The sequence below is a fragment of the Penaeus chinensis genome, chromosome 19, assembly GCF_019202785.1.
Source record: "Penaeus chinensis breed Huanghai No. 1 chromosome 19, ASM1920278v2, whole genome shotgun sequence".
NCBI lineage: Eukaryota > Metazoa > Arthropoda > Malacostraca > Decapoda > Penaeidae > Penaeus > Penaeus chinensis.
In genome coordinates, this window is record NC_061837.1 from 26388086 (window position 1) to 26410585 (window position 22500).

The 22500-nt window shown below is 40.3% G+C and overlaps 1 protein-coding gene across 1 annotated transcript in view; it reads right to left on the minus strand.

Moving 5' to 3' along the window:
- LOC125035408 overlaps window positions 1–22500 on the minus strand; it is a 412822-nt gene that overhangs the window by 346944 nt on the left and 43378 nt on the right. The gene's annotated exons all lie outside the window — the stretch shown is intronic.

The window sequence follows — 22500 nt, forward strand, 5'->3', positions numbered from 1 at the left end:
TGCCATTAATTAATTGATTTATGTCCAGTGCATACGGGCCGTAGCATATGGTACCAGACTCGTTAACAGGGTGATGTCTAACGCAGAGCTATTTCCACAAGGCCATCAGCATACTGACCTTTATCCTACACATGGCCAGCTGTACATGGCCATCTTTCGACGCCTCTGCACGGTAGTCTTTGCGTGGCCCTCAAGGCTGCGACTTTGTACTACCGCATGGCAGGCTCTTGTGGCGCCTCCTATGCGGAACCGACAACTCGCCTTTCGTCTTTTATCGACATTGGTGTTGGCAGATAGGCAGGCGGATAAACAGGTATACATGCAAGCCGACAGTGATGCATGGAGGATGGGAAGGAAGGAGAAAGGGAGAAAGCGGGAGTGTGACTATCTGTATATATACATATGTGTGTGTGTGTGTGTGTGTGTGTGTGTGTGTGTGTGTGTGTGTGTGTGTGTGTGTATGTGTGTGTGTGTGTGTGTGTGTGTATGTGTATGTATATAAATGTATATATATACATATACATAGATATACAAAGGTGCCTAGAGAGAGAGAGAGAGAGAGAGAGAGAGAGAGAGAGAGAGAGAGAGAGAGAGAGAGAGAGAGAGAGAGAGAGAGAGAGAGAGAGAGAGAGAGAGAGAGAGAGGGGGGGGTGAGGGGGTGAGGGGGGAGAGAGAGAGAGAGGGAGAGAGAGAGAGAGAGAGAGAGAGAGAGAGAGAGAGAGAGAGAGAGAGAGAGAGAGAGAGAGAGAGAGAGAGAGAGAGAGAGAGATGTATGTGTGTGGAGGGGGGAGAGGGGAGGAGAGGGAGGGAGAAATCAGGTACTTCCATGGCTACATTTGAATGTCTCAAAGGATAAACAGGGTACAAACACAGTGTACAGGAAGAGAAGCAACTTAATCCTGCTGTTATTTCCACGAATGAACATCTTTTTTATTTTGTTTTTGTTTTAGTATATTGCTTTGACATTTGTCATTTTTGATCTCTATGTAAGTCAAGATATATAAAAAGTCCCGATTTAATCTATATAACTTATCAAATATTCCGAAATTCGTAAATAGTGTCTACAAAAAAATATATTTTACAAAAAAAAAAAAAAAAAAAATGACGCCTATTTGACTTATTTTTATTATATTTATTACATAATGAGACACTGCGTCTAACTCAGGTCTGATGGCCTCGGGTGATAGTGTATTATGCCTTTTTACATATCTAAATTTTCTTTGCCTTTGCACATTGGTTGAACTGCATTATCCGTGTAGCCTATATGCGCCTCGTATACCCAAACAGATGTAAATGTATATGAATTTTGTAGATGCTATAATCCATACTTTTATATCATGTTTTTTTTACGTTTAGCGTCCTGTACATACATTTATCCATATCACTTCACGATCTGTGTTTCACTCCTTTTATATATATTTTTTAATCCATATTTTTGATTCCTTACTTCTAATTCTTTTTCTTGTATCCATTTACTTCAAAGAACTTCAATTTCGTCTGTGTTCATCTTTTTCTAACATATTTTCTTTTACCTTGTTGTTATTAGATATGGTACCACACACACACACACACACACACACACACACACACACACACACACACACACACACACACACACACACACACACACACACACACACTGTTCTTGATGAATGTTGATACTGCAGTTTTTGGTGATGATAATGATGCTTTTATTATTTTTATTCGTGATGTTGTTGCTCTAATTGCTGCTGCTGTTGTTGATGATGGTGTTGCTATTATTGCCGGCATTGGTTGTGATGTTGGTGTTGTTGGCGAGAATGAGGATGGCGATAGTGTTGTTTTATTTATTGTTCATTTGTTTTTGTTTTTTTCTCGTTTGTTACTTCTTCCTTACCTCCTTCATTCAGTTTTTGCTTGTGGGTTTCCTTTTTTCGCGTTTTCACCCTCTTGCTCTGTTTTTCTTCCTTTTCTTCTTCTCCTCTCCTACTCCTCCTTCATTCCTTTTAATTCTGACATATAATTACATAAAATAATTTACCTTCAACGTGCGTGTCGTGACGTGCGTGGCATGACGCTCAACATACCTGTGGGAAATAAAATGGAAATTAGCCTTTGACTTGTTTATGCAACTATAAAAAAAAAAAAAAAAAAAAAAAAAAAAAAAAAAAAAAATATATGAAAGAAAAGAATTAACATAGGTCTGGTTCTCCATACATGCGAAACTGTTTCATTTCATCTTAAATATAGTGCAGAAATGCATCCATTAGTTTTGAACCCTTCACAGCATGACCCTGTCCGGCATCTAACATCATACAGCGACTCACTGTAACCCGGTGCAATGTGTGTGGAGGTGTATGTGCGTGTGTGCGTGTGTGCATGTGTGCGTGTGTGCGTGTGTGCGTGTGTGCGTGTGTGCATGTGTGCGTGTGTGCGTGGGTGCAGTGGGGAGATGCAGATATAGGCCTTCATGACCCAAACCGGTCGTGGCAGCCAGGAGATCAATATCTTGGCATGATTATTGCACCATGAGGCAACTGCAAAGAATTCGCATGCTGACAGATAATGTAGAATGGAAGGGGGGAGGGAGTGGTAGGGGGGTCGAGGAGGAGGAGGAGGAGGAGGAGGAGGAGGAGGAGGAGGAGGAGGAGGAGGAGGAGGAGGAAGAAGAAGAAGAGGTGGAGGAAGAGGAGGAAGAGGAGGAGGAGGAAGGGGAGGAGGGGGAGGAGGAGATGGTGGTGGAGAGGTAAGAGGGGGAAGAGGAGGAGGAGGTGGAAAAGAAAGAAAAAAAAAAAGAAAAAACAGAAAATGAAAAGAAGAGGAAGAGGAAGAGAAGGCTGAAGGGAAAAGGAGTGGGGATGGGGATGACGATGGTGATTTTTTTTTTATGGGGACGTTTGTGACATAGCTATTTGGCCAAGGAGGACAAACGGCCAGCCGCGAGAAAGGAAGTCCAAATCACATTGAAAGGTCATGAACAGGACAGAAAATAACTTGATCTTCAGAAATAATTATTAACATTCATCTTAAATCTGCCAAGATGAACGTGACAGAGATATGTCAGACGTATAATCGGTTCCACACACATCATACCATCACTCTGACATATTAGCATTCGTATGCATATATTACTTTTGTAAATGCCAGGGCTCTATATACCACTACTCATACGTTCCGATAATTTTCAAGTTTCCCTAATCTTGTGAATCTGCTTCATGTGCTTAATTCATATAAGACGCTTACTCACTATAACACTTGGGTAAATCCAAATGGGCTATAGAAAATCCTAAGTTTCTGTACTTAATCAACCAATTACGCATGGGCTATACTCTATACTTGCAAACACCCTATCACTGTCACATAAACATAATGGTAATGAGATGACTGCAGATTTTGTACCTATTCATGCTTAGTTTATAGCCATGATATAATGAAAGACAAAACTTTTAATCATGGTCAACCACTAGCAATTTCCATACGTGCATGGCTAACGGCTTGCTCTTTCCTCTCCGACATAGACCATGCGTGCGTGCTGTGAATCTAAGTACAGCGATTTCTTGTATGCTGAGGATGCAGATGTGTAACTTCAACTCATTACTGTAAATCAAACTGTGACCTACTCCCTCGGAATATTTTATCACAGAAGGCATTTGGTAAAATATAGGGTGTCAATTTGTTCTATTCATCTATCTATTTATCCCCTACTGTAGGAGTCCAGTTCTAAATCTTGGCGACGAGGTGGTCATGACTTTCAGCGGTTTAAAAATGACTGAGAGTGAAAGCAAGATTGGCTAAATAGTAAGACTTTCATCCGTGGTTGTCTCATTCGTCAAGATGACTACGCACTCTCTGTGATACATCTTATTTACATCATTCGAGATATATATATTAATTCATATATTTTGTATACTTTACTTACCAGACTGAAACCTAGCAACCGGAACAAAATCAGAACAGTCCAATATTGGGGTCACCTCGCACTAAAAATAGTAAGTATATGACTGGATGATGGAGGGAATCTTTTTAACTACCCGCTCCCCCTTCCCCTTCCTTATTCACCCTTCAGTCTAGCTTACAGTTAAGAAGAGACACTCCTTCCGTCTTTCTCTGGAGTCATTCTCCTAACACGAACACACACACCTATGATCCCTTCACTCCAGATGAACAAAAATCCACCCTTATGCACCCCCGCCAAAAGGACTAGAGGAAGTGAAGGGAGACGGAGGACGACCTGAGGCACTGTATACAGCTCTATGAGGCCGAAGGATCATGTCTTGCGGATTAAGACTTGCATATTAATGAGAAAGGATGACTAGGCTGCTGCATCCATTGAGTTGCAATAGTGTCACTGACGTTTGGCATATGTCGCGTTACTTGTGAAGATTATGAGGAGAGTACAAATGATGGGGGGAGGTTTGTGTATAGTGACGATGCAGTTGGTGTTGTATTGATTTCGATATTAGCTGGCGTTGTGGAAATGATGATGTTTAGCGAGTGGGATGTCTGCGTATTCATAATAGATCTCTGCGTGCCCGCGGGTATATATTTATGAAAGCAGCTGAAACGTGGTGATATAAATGTGCGAAAAGATTAATAACGTTTTCTTTACGATAAAGTGTTCTCTTGAATAGATAATGAAAGTTAATGAACAGATCTATAGAACCGGTTTGCACGATAAAATAAACGAAATATAATACTACCGATTAGGAAAATAAGTACACATGCAACGACAGCAAAGATTACACTAAAATACACACAAGCTCAACCAAACGAACAAACCAAAACACTACCCAGCAACACATGCAAAACCCATCATGCCCAACCAGCCCATTTATATAAGGCAGCAAAAGTCCCCTTGAGGTAAAACAACACCCAAAAATTAGAGAAGAAAAAGGGCAAAAGTATCCATTATTCTTGACCTTTGTTCGGCGGCCATAAAAAGGGGGGGGGGGTGTTGGCGGATCTTACTAGAACGCGTCACTCGACTTACGGACACTCGGCCTGACCTTTGCCACGGAAGACCGAAGCAACACTATATATAAGGGTGACTATGTAAGGTGTCTTCTCCTGAGGTACAAAGGGGGGAAGAGAAGGGTGCAATGGGAAGGGTGGGAAGAAGGGTAAAAGAGGGACGAGGGGAGGTGAGGGTAGGGAGAGGCTGGGTGGGGGATAGTAAGGAGAGGGAGAAAAGGTTTTCTGTCTTTATAAATGCTATCTCCGGCAGTACTTCTCTGTCAGTGTTTCCTTTACTCTCATTCACTCTCACTCACTCTCTCTCTATATATGTTATATATATATATATATATATATATATAATCTATATATAATATGTATATTTAATATATTTAATAAATATATGTTAGGTGTAACACGTGCATATATTTACATGCGTACACACATGAATGTATGCATATGCCGTCAGTATGCGCGTGCGTGCGTGCGTGCGTACGAGCCTGTATCGTCATCACAGTCTCTTCTGCCGTTGAACTTCTGCTTCTTCTCTTGGCTACCGTTCAAGAATCTCGTAATTACCATCCTAGAAATTTTTTGGAGTCATGACCTCTCTGTGGAGCTCTTATTCAACGTGCATGACTCATCTCGGCTCCCTATTTATTCATATTTAATGCTGCATCATTTTACTTTTTGTTTTCTTCTTTTTTTCTTTAGAATATATATTTTTTGGTCCACTTTCGTTGTTTTTCGACCTGATGTGAACTCTTGGTCTTGGTCTATGAACTTTATCTGATTGATTTTTTTTTCTTACTTTGATATTCAGTGAATCTATTTTTTATCATAATGAATCTCAAAGTGACTCCGACTGCCCAGTAGACTTGTTTGGCATTTGTTACGCAATCTAAGTCATATGTAATCTAGAAATAGCAACATTACTTCACAAAAAAACATTACCTTATACGGATATTTTCGATTTCACCGTGCACTCCGTAATTTGCTGTAACGCATGGATAATCTGATTCAACCTCTATTTCGCTCTCTCTTGACATATATATATATATATATATATATATATATATATATATGTGTGTGTGTGTTTGTGTGTGTGTGTATAAATGAATAAATAAATGAATATGTATATATATGTATATATACACATATATATATAAATGAATAAATAAATGAATATGTATATATATGTATATATACATATATATATATGTATATATACATACATATCAATGGATTTGACGTTCGGCCTATTGATAACACCAGTTATCATGTTTACTGTATTATTACCATTCCCGTTATACCACTGTATGATAAGAAAGCCTTATGTGTTGAATAATACCTCCCATTACGGGAAGACTTCCAAACAAAATTCGCCGCAGCGATATCGTCTCACGTCGCACGTTCATTCTGTACTTTTTACTCAATTTTTTGTGTATCTGTCTCTGATCGGTAGAAGAGAAAAAAAAATTAAATCATGTCGAGAGTCAAGATCGGCGCTGGGCCTGGGTTGAGTTGGGTTAAGGGCATGTGTCTTGCCCGACCATTTTTTATCATATCTAGGCAACCTACTACTCAGTTTGCCCACTAATTATCCCTACTAGCGCAAGGTCTACATAGGCCTATGGACCTTGTACTATAGGAAGGCTAAAAACCGGCCCTGAAGATAATTATATAAAAGAGGACATAAAAATTATATAAGGCAACGTTCCGATAAGATGACACCCACTCGTAAGGATAACAAAATGCCCACGTTACTCTCTAGTACACAAACTGGGAAAATTTTAGCCCGCATTCGTCTCAAGTACACAAGCCGGAAAAATGTCGTCAGCCCGCGTTAGTCTGCAGTATACAAATAAATAAAAAATGTTCGCCCGCTTTAGCCTCCAGTACACAAACCGGAAAAAATGCCAGCTTGCTTCGGTCTCCAGTACACAAACCTGAAAATATCAGCCTGCTTATGTCTCCAATACACAAACCTGAAAAATATCAGTTTACTTTGGTCTCCAGTACACAAACCTGGAAAAAAATGTCAGTCCGATTTAGACTCCACTACACAACGCAAAAATATCGCCAGCGTTAGTCAGCCCGCTTTGGACTCGTCAGCCTAGGATCACCTGCGAGTCCTGACGCTGACCATGGCGGGCATCTGGCGCGAATCCGAGATGAGGTGTGAAGGAAGGAGGATAATTAGAAGGGTCGGTTGCTGCTGTTATCTTTTGCGTAATAAGAACGGAGGGAAATGAGCTGGAGGAGGCAGGGGGAAAGGGGGATTAAAAAAAAAGTGTGAACATTTGAGGAAGGAATAAAAAAGAAGAGGGAAAATAGGGGAAATAGGGATTTAAAAAAAAGAGAGGAGGAAAAGGAAAGGGGATAAAAAAAAACAAAAAAACGAAAAGGGAGGATGGGAGAGTAATTGAAAAAATAGGGGGGTTCGCTGACAAAGTCTCCTTTATCAGAAAACTCCCCTGTGTTGAAACTACGAAGACAATATTAAAGAACAAGAAAAGGGATGATAATGATGGGTAAGTGTTTGAGAAATCAAGAAATTAATAATGATTAGAGCCAACGAGATACTATAACACACACACACACACACACACACACACACACACACACACACACACACACACACACACTGAGGGAGAAAGAAATGAGCGGAGAGAGTGTTTGTGAGTAAAAGGCTCATGTGTCATTTCTCATTTAAGTGTGATCCCTAGGGATTTCCTGATACAAAGACGGGGAGAAAAATATAGCACGTTGTTTTCCCTCAAGGATTTACCAACTGATCTCCCAACTTAGTTAAAATATGTAAAACCTGATACATCTAATCCTTTGAATTGTGCAACTTTCACATATAATCTTAAATACGATATTTTTCCTACGTCCACAATGCAAATAACATCAAGTTAAATGAAAAAATACGAATATTTTGATAAGGAAACGGGAAATAACTGAACGAAAGATGAGTTACACGATTTCCATATATAGCCCTAAGCTTAAATACGAATAACATCAAAAGAAAGTAAAAAAAAAAAAAAAAAAAAAAAAAAAAAAAAAAAAAAAAAATAAGACGGAAAAGACCGCAAATACCTGAACGAAAGACGAACCTCAGTCCATGTTGAGAATATTACTGTTCACGCCCTGTCGTTAGTTCCTCTATTTCTCTTTCTATTTATCTCTCAATTTCCCTGAGACAAATTCTTCATACACTGCACGTGTGTCGTGTATCAAGGGATTATAATTTAAACCAATGGAAACCATAACAACGCCCATATTTATTAAAATGTGACTTTTATATTTTTCTTTCACATTTTATGATTATATATATAATCTTGCTTTCTTGCAGGAAACCAATTTAAAAATCCTGTTAAATAAATATATACTCTTATCTGAGTATATAAACACATGCATATACATGTTTATAATGTATAAGAAGCAAATAATAAGCAAATAAAACAAAATATATATACATACGTGTGTTTGTGCTGTATCACGAAATCACTAAATACAATTATACAGTGGATTAGAATCATTTGAAAAGTGTTCTTCTAAAGCCTGGGATATGACTAAATTTTTTGACATACAGTGTTTACATAGAAAAGTGTCTAATAAATAACAACGCGCTACGTGGTCACAAAATCTTTAGTCTGCCCTTCAGTCTTGTTCCTTGTACGTTTTCTGTGTACAGCGGAGGTGAGCGAAGATTATTTCTAAACACTTGATTCAATGGAAAGTAAACAGTTTTCCTTAATCTTAATTTTCATTCGCAAGGATTTACAAACTCACTAACCCTCCTCCACCACATATTCCCTCCCCATCTCCCTCAAGCTAACATATGTGCGTTGGACTTACTTGCTTACTCCTAATCCTGCAATGGTGTTTACTCTGTTTTTTTTCTTTCAGACCAACTTTCTTCTTATAGTCATAACTCTCTTTATTGCAATGTTTGTTGTGGTTGTCTTTTTTTTTTATTATCTTCTTTATGAACAGAGTGCGCTGGTCTTTGTCGTTATCAGTATTATTATCGCCCGGGATAATGACTATTATGAACGTTAAACACTTTATTGTATACCATTTTACTTTTGTTATTCATCTGCTATTAGCATCGTCAGCATCACGTTCTGCATTCGTATCTTTGTTGCTAACGTAATTTATTTTCAAACTGTTATCCTTCCGGCAATTTTTAACCTGAATCGTCATAAATATGGCATACATAAGTGCTAAATTATCATATAGTCACATCTGTATCATCGTCGATTGAGCTGAGAAATAAATATACAAATTCATGGTTCCGGTCTCAATTAAGCTTACCACTCAAATCTATTTATTTTCCTTTCTATGCTCTTTGTCTTCCCTATCTTCACAGTCTTTGGTTATCAGTGTATAACCACCGTGATAGACACTATTTCCTAAACATCAATTATTACACTACCAACATTAAAACGACAGGAAATAGCCATTATCACTAAAGTCAAAGCTAACTAAAAGGCTCAATCCTAGTCTGGAAATAGTTCCACCCTTTTTTCCACAAAACCAAAATAAAGATTCCCTTATCATTTTGTGCGACAACTCCGCCCTCACTCTGCGTGGGTGAGACGGGACACGCCCCCTCATTAAGATCCGCGAGGCGAGTGTGAGGCGAGGGTGGAGGAGGGGAGGTGGGGCTCCTCCTCGACCTACGATGAGGTAATGAGGACAACGGGCTATGAAAACCTGGGGGTCCCGAGTGGAGGTCGATGAGGGACGGGTCTGCCTGGCGTTTTAATCAGGTGATGATTTAGTAAATATTTTAACGTGCTGTGTGTGTGTGTGGGGGGGGGGGGGGGGAGCTTGGGACGAGAGAATGGTATGATTTTTTAAGAAGCATCAAGCAAGTACCGGGAGGATTAAGATATAACTAATGGTGAGTAAATGTGGTTGGATATGATCTGCCTACAAACGCAGGAATCGGTGTGTGTGTGTGTGTGTGTGTGTGTGTGTGTGTGTGTGTGTGTGTGTGTGTGTGTGTGTGTGTGTGTGTGTGTGTGTGTGCGCGCGCGCGTGTGCGAGAGAGAGAGAGAGAGAGAGAGAGAGAGAGAGAGAGAGAGAGAGAGAGAGAGAGAGAGAGAGAGAGAGAGAGAGAGAGAGAGAACGGGCGAATGATCATGTATATACGTAGGTTTAGGTATATCTACCACGAAATAACACATTCGATAACAAACACAAAAACCCACATCAATAAAAAAAAAAAAAGAGAAAAAAATCTAAATAAATCCCTGCCCCAACTTCACCTCCCTTGACACTGGCTCTCCATCGCCATTAACCTTTAACATTCATAAATTCAGTGCGCTCCTGTCTTCCCGCCCCCCCTCCCCCCACCCGCCCTCCAGGACAGATGACCTGGGAAACTAGAGCGATCAGCCAAGGCCATGTCTGTAGAGTAATACGCGCATGGTGTTGTGTTAAGTGATATAGTCGCTCTGTACGATGTAAGGTTGTGATGTTAACTATGGCTTTAGTGCCCCGGTGATTTATGGTAGTATGGTAAGTGATAGGGTAATGTGGTGTGGTAGTTTAGAGATGGTAGCCAGATACGGCGGGCAGTTTAATTGTAGACTTGGGTGGTGAATCTTTCGCCTTTTTTTTCTTTTCATTTAATCCTTATGTTTTTTTTTTTTTCGCCATCTGTATTTGCGGTCTTAAAAGTCCCATATTGTTTGATTAATGATGTGACATTCATCTCCCTCCTTCTTTCTCGTCCCTCTTTTTCCCTCGATTTTAATTTGCATTTTATGATCACTGATGCATTTAGACATTTTTACTCGTGGTTTTATTTTTGTGGAAAGAAACTATAAATTACTTCGTAATATACCCTCTGTTTATCAGCCTATTTATTCAGTTGCCTATGAAAATAATACAATCCAAATGTATTAATCTTCAGTAAGTTTATTGTTTATTTATTTATTATCATTATCATTTTTGTGTGTATACGTGTGTATACGTGTGTATACGTGTGTATGTGCATACGTGTGTGTGTGTGTGTGTATACGTGTGTGTGTGTATACGTGTGTGTGTGTGTGAGTGTGTGTGTGTGTGTGTGTGTGTGTGTGTGTGTGTGTGTGTGTGTGTGTGTGTGCGTGTGTGTGTGTGTGCGTGCGTGCGTGCGTGCGTGCGTGCGTGCGTGCGTGCGTGCGTTCGTGCGTGCGTGTGTGTGTGTGTGTGTGTGTGTGTGTGTGTGTGTGTGTGTGTGTGTGTGTGTGCGTGCGCGTGCTTGATTACTTTATACAAGAATTTATAAACGCATTTCCTGTATTTGCCAACCATACGGCGAAACAGCTTTCCCGACACGAGCAGAATTCGGCCCCGTGACCTTTCGCCTTATTCTGATGATTCTCTAAACGTTTTTGTCCTATACAGTCGGACTCCATTTCCCACTGCATCGTATATCATCCATATTATGATGATTTAGCCGGAGGTGCCTGGACCCAGTAAGTATTTCAGCATGGTAGCATTTTTATTTTACCTTTCTTACTGTCATCATTTGCATAACCTAGACGTCCATTCTCAGTACTTTTCACCTTTAATCTTTAATCAGAATCTTACTGTCTAAAACATGTCATCATATATATAACACTACACTACACTTAATATTCATTGCCTGTAACCTTTTTTTATGAACATCAAAACGTCATTTGTGCATTTAAAGATTTAACATAAAATAAAGTCTTATTTCCCGTTCTTACACATGATAATCACGCGTCTTAAACAGTCTCTAACGTCTCATTTGTTTTTGTTGTATTTCGTGCTAATTCGCTCTATAATAGACTGTTCTCTTGTTCACCTCTCTCATTTTTCATTTGATGCTTATCAGAAACTCTGTCTGTTTGGCTTAATGTTGTCTTTGTCTGGGTGTTTTTTTGTCTGTCTAGCTATCTGTCTACTTGTTTGATTGTCTGCCTATCTGTCTGTCTGTCCCTCTGTCTGTCTGTTTGTCTGCCTGTCTGTCTAGCTATCTGGCTGGCTGGTTGGCTGGCTGGCTGGCTGGCTGGCTGGCTGGCTGGCTGGCTGGCTGGCTGGCTGGCTGGCTGGCTGGCTGGCTGGCTGGCTGGCTGGCTGGCTGGCTGGCTGGCTGGCGGACGGGCTGGCTTTCCTGTATTCATCATTGTTCTTAACATATGATTACCTCCATTTTGTAAATATAAGAATGGGAGTAAGTCAATTATAATCAAGACTCTCGACTTTATAATTGTGATCTCGAAGACCCGAGGTGAATGCTGTTCTTCCCAGGCCTTTTCTTATTAAAAACAGAAATGCACTCAGTAAACTACAGATCATCAGTAACTATGTATCTGTATTTGTGTATGTCCTTATGAATAAACTGAATTACTATTTTGATTTGAGACTTCTATCAGTATTTTTTCTCTGTTCACATTTATTATACAGTCATCTTTATTTCTCCTATATTTACATTTATTGATTTTACGGTTACATTTGCAGTCTTTATGAGGGATCCTTTTTCACTATGTTGCTCTCCTTTTGTTCTAGATGTTCACCTAATTAACTACGCATAAATACATGAAGATTTGTGTGTCTGCTCGATGATGATGATGATGATGATGATGATGATGATGATGATGATGATGATGATGATGATGATGATGATGATGATGATAATGGTGATACTGATGATGATGGTGGTGATAATGATGATGATGATGATGATGATGATGATGATGGTGGTGGTGATACTGATAATGATGGTGGTGATAATGATGATAACGATGATAGCAGTGATAATAGTGATTATGTTAATGGCGATGAGACAACTACTAGTATTGCTACTACCAATAACAAAAATAAAATGTACATGTCTATTAGTTTGTTTTTGTGTGCAATGTGATTGTGTATGCATGTTTGTTTTGTGTGTGTGTGTGTGTGTGTGTGTGTGTGTGTGTGTGTGTGTGTGTGTGTGTGTGTGTGTGTGTGTATGTGTGTGTGTTTATGTATATGTATGCCCGTTTACACGAGTGTGCCCATCACTTACACACCACAACAGGTTTTCTTTCCCAGCAAATTTGCATACATGCATGTAAGTGAATCTACGTCAACAGTTTTTTATTATTTTTATGTGGGAAGAGTGATTCATAGCTTACGAGTGGTGACGTCATTAGAGGAATGGAAAGCGAGTCAACATGTTAAAAGATTAAAGTAATCAGACAGGGCAGGCAGTTTATCTACTTTGTATCATCGCCTGACAGACATCTTGAAGACTGCAGGCCAAGTGTTGCGGGTACTTAAGTTCTGACCGGAGCAGAAAAAGCAACTGGGAACACATATTCATAAATGTCGCTGCTGCACGTGCGTAACCCCCCCCCCCCCCCACCCCCATCCCAGCACTCGGGCTACGTCTAATCCTCTCCTTTTCTCTGCGTTCTGGTTTAGCCGTGTCAGTCTGCCTGTCTGATCGCTTCTACGCTTGTATGTCTCTCTTTGTGTCTATATATGTATGTATGCATATCTCTGTCTCTGTCTCTCTCTGTCTCTCTTTCTCTGTCTCTCTCTCTGTCTCTCTCTCTCTCTCTTTCTCTCTCTCTCTCTCTCTCTCTCTCTCTCTCTCTCTCTCTCTCTCTCTCTCTCTCTCTCTCTCTCTCTCTCTCTCTCTCTCATTTTCTCTTTCTCTCCGACCTTAAATATCTATATTATTCCCCAGATAAGACCGATCAACACCCCTATTTACTTACACCAAATCCGCAATCTCTGACACCAAAATGAATAAAAATGAAACTCCCTCTTATCGAATGCATCATGCAACTGCCACATTGCATAAAAAAAATACATCCTGATCCCTTCCTACATAAAGGGAATCTATATCTGCATCAGAAACTCAGGATTACTGTGATATTCTGTATCTTTTATTTGATCTTATTTTTCTTATCCATTTTTTTTTTTTTTTTTATTCATTTGTTTCTTTTTTGCGTGTCCCGATAGTACATGCAGCAGCGGTAATGTTATAGCTATGACAAACAAACAACTTGGCTTGAAAATGGCTTGAACTTTAAAGGGATTAACGAGATATGTGTGTGTGTGTGTGTGTGTGTGTGTGTGTGTGTGTGTGTGTGTGTGTGTGTGTGTGTGTGTGTGTGTGTGTGTGTGTGTGTGTGTGCGCGCGCGTGTGTTTGTGCTTGTGTATGCGTGTATTTTTTTCGCGAGTGCGTTCGTGTGTCTGTATGTGTTTCTGTGCGAGTAGATGGGTGAGAAGATAAAGGGGAAAGAGGAGTGGAGGGAAAAAAAAAGTATCCGCGAAAGAGAATGGTCGAAGAGGAGAAGAGAAAAAGAATATTAAGAGATAACGAACGAGGGCCACTCATCGCGCATCCTGTTTGTCATTTGTTTTTCCTTCCTAATTTCAATCCTTTTACTCTTATCGCCCTTTTCTCTTACTCTTTTCTCTGCCTTCTTTTCGTCTTATGTCATATAGATTTCGAATATTTTTCTTTTATTATGTTTAAGGATCTTCTCGACCTAGATAATATTTTTACTACTGTGAGAGCAGTGTCGAAATAGTGAATTCAGGGTGATTTCGAAACCTCTTCCACTCAGTGCATAATTTTTTAAAAATATTCTAAAAAATCGTCATTACCAGATATTCCCCGGATTAATGGCATAAATGGATTAGTCGGTGTTGCTATGTCGGATGGATTCAACTATAAACAATACTGATAACATTTTCAATAGTGCGTATAATGCTACCCTTAATAACAGTACCTATAAGTATTATTAAATGAAAGTAATGTTAAAAAAGAATGCAATTACATAAATTTCTTATGCTGATACCATCAACCTAGAGCGTAAAAGAACGAAAGGAAACTTTTTTCTTCTTCTTAAAAGTGCGTTGAAACTGTATGAGATTATCCGCAGATTTAATTACACACTTGTTCTAAAGTTCAACAGAGCAAGACGTCGCGCAATAGTTACAAAGAATAATATTCTTGATGAGAAAAAAAAAAAAACTTGATTTCTAAAGGTATCTTCATCCTATTTGCAAAGAGGTTTTGCATATTACAATCTGACCCACTCCACACACCATACAGATAAACCACACCATATCAAAAATACACCCATCGCTAAAATAACCTTTACTTAAACCGCCACCACGAAATCTCAATCACCCACCCATCCGTTCAAGTTGATACTCCCAAAGTGCAAGTTAATTCAAGTTCCCTCCAAGTTCATATTCCCCTCGACTGACGTGGGCGGTGGTCGTCGTTGCTACAGATAAGCTGCTTCCCGTGCCACCCACAGGGCAGCTTCCTCGTCCGTGTACTTGTTCTTACACTTAAAAGAAGATGCGACGAGCTAAATTATTAGGGAAATTGCTTGTCGAATGTGAGATACCAGGCCGCATTTAAAAGTTTAAAGGTATTTTTTTTTTTTTCAACTTCAGGCTGTAGTCTCAGAATGATGATGGTGTTCATGATGATGATGGTAATGGTGGTGATGATTGTGAAGGTGATGGAAGTGTTGGTGGTGATGATTGTAATGGTGGTGGTGGTGGTGCTGTTGGTGGTGGTGGTGGTGGTTTTGGTGCTGTTGGTGGTGGTGGTGCTGTTGTTGTTGGTGGTGGTGGTGCTATTGTTGGTGGTGGTGGTAGTGCTGTTTTTGTTGTTGTTGTTGTTGTTGGTGGTGGTGGTGGTGCTGTTGGTGGTGGTGGTGGTGGTGGTGCTATTGTTGGTGGTGGTAGTGCTGTTGGTGGTGGTGGTGGTGGTAATGGTGCTGCTGTTGGTGGTGGTGATTGTGGTGGTGGTGGTGATTGTGGTGGTGGTGCTGTTGGTGGTGGTGATTGTGGTGGTGGTGGTGGTGGTGGTGGTGGTGGTGGTGGTGGTGGTGCTGTTGGTGGTGCTGTTGGTGGTGGTGATTGTGGTGGTGGTGGTGGTGGTGGTGGTGATGGTGAAGAGGATAAAGATGACGATGATGATAACTAAAATAATATCAACAACAGCAATAATAATAACAATAACAAAATTTAAAGTAAACATTATAACAACAATAACAAAATTTAAAGTAAACATTATAACAACAATAACTATAAAAGCAAAAGCTACAGCAGTAACAATAAAACTAACCACAGGAATAGCAACAGATGATAACAAATCGAGTATACATAACAGATCTTAATAACAACAAATCGAGTATTCAAAACAACACATTTATCCCAACTCCATAAAAGAAAATCCCTTCCACGCCAACCAATTCGGCCAGCTGATTGGAGAGACCAGCCTCGACCACCACTTCGGCAGACGAGAGCGAGCCTCGGAAATTTCCACCCCGGGGCGCACACCTCCCAACCTCCCACTTGAGAGGACGAGACGGAGGTACTTGAGCACCGAGGCTCTTATCACTCACTTATTGACAACACTCGCCCTCCGATACGACCAGGAGGACGACCTTGAGACGCGCTTGGTCTTTACGCTCTTGCAGTCTCGGGGTGTCGAATGCGGTGGCTAATTAGAGCACGGTTGGAACTCATTACCAACCGTGTTTCTGGCTTAATTAATCCGTACACAAGACCGACACAGAGTTTCTCTCTCTCTCATCTTCACTGTTTATCATCCTTTCTCATTTTCACTCACTCAGCCTTTCTCATTTTCACTCACTCATTCTCTCTCTCTCTCTCTCTCTCTCTCTCTCTCTCTCTCTCTCTCTCTCTCTCTCTCTCTCTCTCTCTCTCTCTCTTCCTTTCCTCCTCACACACAATGAGAAACCTCTACTTACAAACGTAAGCCTGATTTTCCTCTTCGCGCCTGCTTGCTTTCAGGACCCCGGTAAGTGATTTAGCAAAAGTTCCTCTAACGCGAGAGGTGTCCAGAAACTACTCCACAGATCTATCGAACTGTTTTCCTGTACACTGTTTTCCTGATACACGGCCAGGCTACACGATTATTCCAATTTCTCTTATGTTAATGGAAGTCCGTTTGCGTGATGCTTTGGCGTATTAAATTGCCTCTGTAATTCACGCAATTAACGTTTGATTATAAATTCTCTTCCTTGTTTGTTTTCGTTTATTTCCTGTCATGTGTTTTCTTTTTACCTTCTTGGGCTCTATTTCTCCCCCTCCTCCTTCTCTCTCTCTCTCTCTCTCTCTCTCTCTCTCTCTCTCTCTCTCTCTCTCTCTCTCTCTCTCTCTCTCTCTCTCTCTGTGTGTGTGTGTGTGTGTGTTAGTGTGAGTGAGTGATCGAGTGGGTGGGTGGGTGGGTGGGTGGGTGGGTGGGTGGGTGGGTGGGTGAGTGAGTGAGTGAGTGAGTGAGTGAGTGAGTGAGTGAGTGAGAGAGAAAGTGTGTGTGTGTGTGTGTGTGTGTGTGTGTGTGTGTGTGTGTGTGTGTGTGTGTGTGTGTGTGTGTGTGTGTGTGTGTGTGAGTGTGTGCTCTTATTTTCTCCCGTCAGGCTTTTTTTTCCAAACATACATACATACACATAAGTCTCCATCCTATTAGCTTCTCATTAACTAATCGTTGTCCTTAATTGCGTAACCAAAGCACGTGAAACCTTGTGCGTGTGGCGCTGTGTAATACGAAGGAGAGTTACCAAAGATACAAGAAATGGTAAACTGAATGTTATTTTTTACTTGAAAATACGAAATTTCCATATCAGTACTGGTTTTCTCTCCTTGCGTTCCTATCTCCACCAGGATAAGTAATTGTTTTTAGTATCTGCTATTTTTTCAGTAGGATTAAGTGAAAAGTTACTTTTTACTTTGTAAAGAAATATTATCCGTTCCACAACCAAGGACCAAGGGTTCTGGTGATGACGCGAAATCCCGGCTGAATATATTATGATTTCTTTTTTTTTTTTTTTTTTTGCCACTCGAACCCTAGTAGAAAATGGGTACTTTTAAAACTTGGGTCGACGCGTATTTTCAAACAGCCTTTTCATCCATCCATCTCTCTCTCTCTCTCTCTCTCTCTCTCTCTCTCTCTCTCTCTCTCTCTCTCTCTCTCTCTCTCTCTCTCTCTCTCTCTCTCTCTCGCTCTCTTTCTCTCTTTCTCTCTCTTTCTCTCTCTTTCTCTCTCTCTTTCTCTCTCTTTCTCTCTCGCTCTCGCTCTCTCTCTCTCTTTTAATATATTTCTAACGCACAACTGCGTATGAACCAATGATGTAACAGTATAATTACAGTAATTACCATAACTACACTAGTAACAAAAGCAATTACGTGAAATTGTAATAACTTCAAGAACACCTTGACACACCTACACTCATCATCACAATCACATTTAATATATACGTACTTGCATGCACAAATTTTACAATAACACAACGAGACAAAAGACGCAATGGCAAAAAGTGGCGTTCTTTGCATTTTTTTAACATCTTAAAAATGGCACTTTGCATACGAAAGAGAAATTAAATGAATTCTTGCACTCCCCTCCCCTCTGTGTTTTGATTCTCGCTGTCGTTTTTGTTTGGATTTTTTTTTAAAATGTGATTAATTATATTTTAAAGTATACTTGATCTGAAGCTAACTCATTGAAAAATATATAAAATTATATCAGAAAGCACACAAAATACCTGTAACTCGATTAAAAGGATACGTCTCAAACCCCTCCCGCCCTTTCTCGACCAACATACACAAACACCCGACATAGAAATAAAAAAATAAATTAATATATAAAAAAAACGTTCCAATCACACACACACGAGACAAAGAGACTCCTGACACGTCCGAAGAGCCTGTCAATCTCACGAACAACATCCGCGACGCGAGATATTGCGATGCGTTGGAAGTGGGTCTTCCCTGAACACCCCTCCCCTTCGTATAGTGAAATTGTGTGCTTCGTTTTAAAGACGCGGAGGATTATGTGCTTTTCTTTCCGTACTTAGAGAATCTCTGATGACATTTTTAAGCTGTTTGTTTCTAAATAATTTATCTTATTTATTTATTTACGTGCCCATTTGGTGAGATTTTAACTTGTATTAGTTGCTGGACTTATCTTAATAGGATACCGCAAACCAATACGTGAATTCCGTAGCTCATCGCCTTTTGTCTATTTCTTTTCACCGTTAACATCACCTCTAATTGTTCTCAAAGGAATGTTTTTTTACGCTTAATATTATCATACACCTGGGAGGGGAAAGGAGTGAAGAATGATCGTCTAATGGCCTATTAATTGGTATCAACTTTCCCCAATCAGTGACCCAGACTTGGCATTAAATCCTATTCATGCCAATGCCATTGATAATCGCTCAGTCATCGAATCAGTCCTCTGCAATTGAGTCAAAATGTTCCAGTTCTATCGAAACCGTACGCTTCTCCATGCATACAAATACTTAACGATGTACGATAATATTTAGGGTGCCCGATGAGACTGACTCGCCACTTCAAAAAGCAAACCACCTCTCACCTAAAGGCTAAAGGCCATGTCACCTGCAGGTCGCAAGGAGAAGCCGTAACCTTTCTGGTCCGCGTAGCAGGCCAGGTGTGGCGTCTGCAAGGTCGGCTGTTGATCGTCTTCATTCACTTCCTCAAGGGGAGTATGCTTCACCTCACGTGTTTGTTTCCTTCTCAAGCGTAATTTACCTGCTTTGGTTAATATTCTTCTCTTATTAATTTTGCTATTATAGTTATTACCATGGCCATTTTAATACCTATCGAGAATATGCCAGCGATGTCCTTCACTAGATAATCTATTTGAACCAAAAGTGGTCACCGAGTTCCACGAACAGGAAGTCGGCAAAGCTTATCAGGCGAGTCACACTGTAACATAAGCACACCATCTTTCAACACTTGGAGGACACCTATCATCGCCCTGCATCCGCTTAGCCATCGCTCAGACGACCCCGGCACCCACACGCAGAGGAGCAACAGGGGTCACTCTTTCCTCACGTCCCTAAAGGATTGTCGACCAAATTGACCACTGTCGCATGTGATTATTCTCCGTTGGCTCAGCTTATCAACCTCTTCGTAACCCGAGAGCGACTTGAGGCGTTCTGAAGACGGGCGGGGAGTGGGTGGCGGCGGCGGCGAAGGATGGTGCCTCTGGTTGTGCTGGGGATGTGTAGTACAAAGGTGATGCACAAACCGCCTGTCACCCACGCCAAATTCAGCTGCGTTGGTTGGCCCCCGAATCGGCGTAGGCCGGAGTGTTGTTTGTCTAAAACTTGTTTACACAATCGCTTATCATTTTATCTTTTTTAGATATTTTAGTGGTATTTTAAAACAACGACCTCGTCCGTAACACACAACAGGTTTGTCTAATATTTAATATCTAACCCAATATTCACCCAAAACAGACGGATAATGGCCACCACGAATTGAGAAGCAATACGTACAAAGCAAAATACGAGAGCAAAGAATATCCAGGAAGGACCAGCATATTTTCGACACCACCTAAAGTTAGATCATCTATAAGTATAGCCATGACCTGAGGGTTTCGGGATGGATCACACCCAGATTTCGGCTGAGGTGCACGTTGCAGGTATCTCAACCTGGCATTATTGAGATAATCTGTAGTCCAACAATAAAATACAAAAATCAATGGAATATAGTAGAATTTGCAAGATGAAATGTGCATGAACCGTGTAAAAATGGTAAAGATATATATTTCGTTGTCTTATTGTGACAAAAATATCTGGAGCTTCTCATGTAAGAAAAATCGAGTGTGTATTGCTATGGCTACAGATATTATTCAATATACATTTTTCAGCTGAGAAAAAATCGCAAACTTGTTTGATAAAAATATGTTATATATTGCCTAACCAAAGTAACCGGCCAACCTAACATACACTGCCTAACTATTCATCTATATCTATATATACATATCTATCCATATACCAACATATATACATCTAAATACAAACACACATATGTGTGTGTGTGTGTGTGTGTGTGTGTGTGTGTGTGTGTGTGTGTGTGTGTGTGTGTGTGTGTGTGTGTGTGTGTGTGTGCGCGCGTGTGTGTGCGTCCATGTCTGCGTGTGCGTGTGTGGTAATCCGCTCCCTATTCATAAAGACGTATATGCAACAGCTTGTGCTAAAGTGAAGTAGTCAAATCGTCTTACTAAAATATTTAATCACTTCCCGCTGCTTTCTCTTACTTCAACGACTTGCATATTTTTGGAGGTTAAAATTCAAATGATTGTTTATGCAGCTCTTATGCATTCGTGACGTCATACCGGTCAGAGAGGGCACCTGCACCAAGAAGCAACATCTTTTTAATCATCCTGTTAACCTCCATGTTGCAAATCTTGCCTTGGAATGCAAGCAGCCACTTCTTTCAGTTATTGTTCAGTTTTATTCATGTTGCTCGCCATTGCTATCTGGAATTGCTATTGTTCTCTGAAAATGACTGATGCCAGTGTCACATTGACAATGCAAATGAGAACAGAATGCCATTTTCATCACAGCGTCCTATCAATTTTATTTGAAAGCTGATCACATATACTGCATATCTTAACAGAAATTTCAATTTGATTTCAACAAAGTAAAACCGAGAACTTTCATTTTGATTTCAACAGAGTAAAACCGTATCTTGTTTACACAATACGCTATTATATTATAAGTATACAAACGACGCGTCTTTACCTGTACAAGGAAACGACAAGGCCCACGCACGTGTTTTTGTTTACATTTGGAATTCTGTAAGAGGAAGGTCACGTGGTCCGTCTGCGCAACGTCTTCCTTCCGCGACGTGGGAAATGGCGGGGACGGAAGAAAGAAGGGAATAAAAGAAACAATGTAAGGTAAAAAAAGAAGAGAAGGGAGTATAGGCGGGAACTCGACGTGTAAGAATATCAGAAAGACAAGAAAGAGAAGTTTGCGAAAAGCAGTGTTCAAGGGAAAGAGTAAATAAGTAATCGTTTTTGTCTACATTGCATGAGCGTCTTGACACTTTCATAGGCCAAGATCCTTGGCAGTTTATTGACAGTTGTTTTGACTGGACTTGAAAGAGATGTTGCAAATTATCTTTTATGCCTTTGCATTTGGCACAAGGGCTATGACGTCATAAGTACAGGTGGCAGATAGACTTGCCAAGTTTGTGCGCGTGTGGGGAAGGTGCGTGCATTTATGTGTATATACAATTACTTAGTAAACTTACAATCTACTTATAATATTGTATAAAGCGTACAGGTAAATACACCACCCAGTAATTATACAAACAAAGCCCCTCAAGTCTATAATAAGTGTTTGCGTTAAGAATAGAACAAGTGTTTGCGTAAACACAATCTCAACGACAGAGCGAGAGTGCTGCAAGTTGCCACTTCATCGTAACACAAATTTCCTTCAGAATACCGACGTCGGCAACTGTCCTGGTAATTATCCTCCTGTTTTCGCACGCCCTTAATGACGCTAATAATAACATCGTGTTTTGACGCTTTTTTAAAACCTCTGCGGCCGATATCGATAGCCCACTTTTAAGGATTCAGATTAATGTTGCCGCACGGACCTAAAATTCACAATTTGTCTTCCCAGTTTTTTCTTTTTTATCATCTTTAAAATAAGTGGTAAATTGAGCCCATTCATTGTGCGTGTCTTTAGGAACCAAGACCTCGTCAGTAATAAATGGCTACATTATAGTGCTCTAGC